Here is a 4,737-nt window from a genome sequence, read left to right as displayed (position 1 = left end):
CCCTTAAATTGCCTTGTTCAGAAACCCTTCCACAGCTGCCCACCCCAGATCTTCTCTTACATCAACTTCTTGGACTCTTCCTAATTATCAAGCATCTCTCAATTCATCTTTTGACCACTACCACCACCATTAAACCAAAACAGAGTCAGGGACTAAGGCAAAAATCATATTAGAGAACACCTTCTTGGTGGGACTGAGGACATTGTTGGAAGAATAGCTTCAATTCAGCTAAGCTATTAAGTAGCTTAATACCTTAGCTGAATGGAAGAGCGCATATTTTGAGGGTTGAAAGTCATTCAAAGTTAACCCTTCCAGTAAAAAAGACTATGATAGAACTTGAAACTCTAAAAATGTTCCAAGTTGGAGCAGAAGATGGATGTATAGTTTGCTTTAAAACCTTTTCTTTTATTCATAATCATGATAACATATCCATCTTCATCTTATCTTACTTCTTCTTATATCCATCTACCATTCATTTTATTGGGAGATGAATCTCTCTTCTAATAGTTATTCATATAAGTCTCATTTCTTTTCCTCCTCCATTTTTCCTTTTCTCTCATTTGTTTAGGTCTATTTTTCCTTAAAGAACCATTTTTGATACTATGGTCTATGTATAGTATCCTTATCCTCCACTAATTCTCTCAATCTTTGTATAATAATCAAATCAATCATGCTTTTACATTTATCTTCATTCCTTAGATATATATATGTTATTTCAATACATGCTTAAACCACAGTACTGAAAACACAGAGATAGCTACTCACTAAAGATTATTTTCATTCATTTTGGGTCTATAAATGTATCCCTGAAACTTTTTTTGTACCCTCTTGTATCATTCCAACCAATTCATCCACGTCACCTAGCTGAATGTTTTCCTCTAGATCACATCCAGTCGTAATGTTGCACAATTTTCCCCAAATAGTTATTTTCATTATAATCATTCATTGGAGTGTAACATGCAGATATTATTAGTCTATGGATTGCTGTTTTCATATGCAATCATTACTACCTAGATGAGATTAATTCATTATTCCATACATACACTTTAGCTCTTTCATTCATAACTAAACATATATGTCTACCTTCCTGCTTAGATTCATCAACACCACAAATTCTGACCATCTTCATTCAATCCTCTTAGTCTGACAGACATACCTGCAAGCATATTGGTTTTTTTCCATTTCCTCTTATTAATTCATGATCAATATATTCCAAAGCACCAACTTCTATATGTCCTGTCCATTCCAGATTGATCTTTCTGTAACTGTATACAGTTACTCTGTATGACTGTAAATGAGTCCAGAATTATAGTCATAAATTATGCCGATCATTATGTGACTGCCCCAGATTTTATGACATTTTTGTAGCAATGATTACGCAAATGTGATGGTCATGAACACCACGTCTATTAAGAAAACAAAGCAGTCATTAAGCAAATCCATTGTCTGCAGTGGGCTTTTTGCCAAAAACGGGAAGTAGATGCCATCATAACATCATAGATTGCAGTTGTGTGAGCATGGGACACTGCAAATGGCTATTAATGTGGGTCAGTTGTCAAATGCCAAAAATGTGATCACATAACTGGGGGATGGCTGGCTGGCTGTCATAACTTCAAATCCAGGACATTCCTTGAAGTCTGTTGTAACTTCGGTCACTAAGTGACCTGCCATAAGTCAATGACTACTTGCATCAGCTTTTTCACATTTTTACTAGTTGGTTGTCATAAATGCAATTAAAACCTAGTTTTAATTGCACTTATGCAAAAGCTGTTGTATACAAAATTGGATCTCTAAGGTAGGAAAATCTATGAAGGCTAACTTGCATCCCACCAACTAGAAAATATATGAAGCTTCCTGACACTCATTCAAGATTGATTTTAGAAAATGAATAGGGTCTCCTGATTGAGCAGGGAGTTGGACTAGAAGGCCTCCAAGATCCCTTCCAACTCTGTTATTCTGTTATACTCCAATTTGGTAGTAGACAATTCACAGGGAGCCACTTTTACTTCTCGGCAACTTTGAGCAACAGAAACAATACATGTCTTTTTAATTGCAGTCAAATGTTCCTTTTCTTAACCCTGAATATATTATAGCCCAACAGAGAAAAAAAAAAATACTATCGCAAGTCTAATAAACCAAATCATCCTGAAAGGTCATCATCAAAACACAGGACTAATTAAACATTCAACAACAATCCTACCAAGAATACACTAGCTTGAACTCTGACAAATAAGTACTGTATGAACAGGGCATAATATATATATGAAAGCAGAACAAAAACTGTAAAGCAACGTATAAGACATGTCAACTGACTGGAGACCATACATGGGCATGGAGTGGACCAAATGGTTGGTTTGATTGTATTTGCTACTGCCATGGGAAGTAGGGAGTGGAGTTGTATGGTTTCTGTGTTGTGCAGTTTAATGCTGTAAGCCACCCAGAATCATCTGCGAGTGAGTTGAGCTGCCATATAAATTTGTAAAATAAACTCAGCTCCAGATTATACTCGTAGTTTTATTAATTTAATTGACTCTAGCAGTACTTGGGGGAGAACGGGGTGCATATACACATCTTTGCATTTACCAGCCTTCACTGGTTTCTTTTCCCGGGAAAACTGCATCCCATTTGTTTTTATCGCAATATCTCACTATTGGTTTCATCTATTCTTAAATATGAGTACGTTCAGCAGATATACATTTGATAACATTATTACCAGTACTCAATCAAGCTTTCTCTCTCTCTCTCTGCTTTTAAGATCCTCAGATATTTGTTTAATTGTAATGAAGCACTTTTACGATATTTGTTTATGTTCATTTCCTTTTTCTTCTGGCCTTGGCAAGGGATGGGGAGGGGAAGGAATCATCGCTTTGTGCATTGTATTTAATAATAATAATAATGATAAAGTTGGAAGGGACCTTGGAGGTCATCTAGTCCAACCCCCTGCTCTGGCAGGAAACCCTATACCATTTGGACAAATGGTACAGGTCAAAGAAGAATTTTTGAAGGTCACAACCACGTAAGTGGCGAAGACCTCCGTCTAACAAGGTGACCAATTAACAAGATTGACAGTCCTTCAAAGAGGAATCAAGATCCAACGAAGAGAGGAACTAATCAAAGGTAGGTAACGAAGAACAGGACGGAAGTCCGCGAAACCTTTTATCGAACTGAGGGAGAAGAAAATGGCAGCCCCTGAGATATTGGAACACTGCTATCATGTCCCCCCTCGTCCTTCTCTTCGTTAAACTAGACATACCCAATTCCAGCAGCCGTTCCTTATATTTCCTATATTTCTTTACCTATAATTAGGGGTTTAATATAAACCCCTAATTATAAAGTGCCTATTTACAGAAGGGTGGGGGGGGGTTGTTTGTTTGTTTGATTCTTCGAATATCTCCCGCGAAACTTTCCTCGATGACACTGAAAAACAGATACTTATTAAAAAAAATTCGTTTCCGCAAGTGAGGGCCTTCTGCTGCCCTAAAACTACAATTCCCATATTGCCTTTCGGCGATCCACGTTTCTCCCATGATGCCTGGGTCACGTGCCTGTAGATTAACTGAAGGTCGTGAGGAAGAAGCAACCTTTTTTGTGACCGGGCTTATATTTCGGCCGTCATGTTGATTAGCAGCGTTCGTCGTTTCGGCACCTCCGCCCTTCGGCGGATGCATTACGAGGACGGGCCGGGAAAGGTAAGATGGAGGCGGGAAGGGTAAGACTATAGGGCCTCCGTTACTTCTGCCCCTCGAGCGGCATGGCCAGGGCCGGTTTCCTGGGGAAGTCGGGCTAGGCCTCCGTCGTTTGGTGTGGGAGGAAGGCATCGGAGAGAGAGATAGGCTCCTGCGCTTCTCTAGGCCCTTCGCCTTTCGAAGTCAGGGATGGAAAAATAATAGTCAGCTTTTGGGAGAGACGGCTCTTATTTTTCAGCCTCTTCCCCCCTCTATTTTACGGCACGAAGTTGCTTTGGAAGGCCGGGATTGAAAGCTTAAAAGCCTTAAATCACGAAAAAGTGACATTTCGAAATGGAGGATAATGAGCCATACTTTATTTTTTTAATGGATTTAATATTTGTAATATCTCTGTTCACATTTTGGATCTGCACAGTACAGTGTTTCTCAACCTTGACCATTTTAAGGCATGTGGACTTCAACTCCCAGAATTCCACAGCCAGCAATGCTGGCTGTGGAATTCTGGGAGTTGAAGTCCACATGCCTTAAAATGGTCAAGGTTGAAGAAACACTGGCATAGTATGAAATATGCGGGCTGAGCTCTAGATATGGATGGGGCGAGCATTTCTTTTTTACCTCATTGTGGAATCATTTTTAGAAAGACCTGCAGCAGTGTGTACGGTGGTGTTTTTAGTACTCTTAATATGTAGTTTGTGCTTATGGGCAGGAGCAGTGCCTTTGGTGCAATATATGACTATTTTCTTAATTCGACTGGTACAGATGATGATAGCATAACAGCATGAATAACAATGATCCTGTAAACGCTTTCTGATGTACCTATTCTTGTGTTCGGATACCATTTAATTTCAGGTCATAAAACAGGAATAGTAGAAATCAAGGACTAGTTAAAATTAAAGGATGTTGACATTAATCTATGAAACCTGTGTGAGTGACCTTTTTATAAAATTAGGGATACATTTAATGTAACTATAAATGGTGAATGAACATTTAGTACTTGGTTGTTATCCATGGGATTTTATACATTAACTTTGTTTAATAACTTAAGTACTGT

General features: G+C 38.6%; 1 non-coding gene across 1 annotated transcript; it reads left to right on the top strand.

The window, feature by feature from the left end:
* Positions 1 to 4,439: 4,439 nt before the first annotated feature.
* Positions 4,440 to 4,501, top strand: LOC114922419. The gene has a single exon (XR_003810403.1). It is a non-coding gene; the product is annotated as a small nucleolar RNA Z39 (small nucleolar RNA).
* Positions 4,502 to 4,737: the final 236 nt, after the last annotated feature.

This window comes from Protobothrops mucrosquamatus, unplaced genomic scaffold (genome assembly GCF_001527695.2).
Source record: "Protobothrops mucrosquamatus isolate PMUCROS unplaced genomic scaffold, P.Mucros_1.0 scaffold207, whole genome shotgun sequence".
NCBI lineage: Eukaryota > Metazoa > Chordata > Lepidosauria > Squamata > Viperidae > Protobothrops > Protobothrops mucrosquamatus.
The sequence above is the reverse complement of the archived record's forward strand: the minus strand, read 5'-3'. Positions and strand labels throughout refer to the sequence as shown.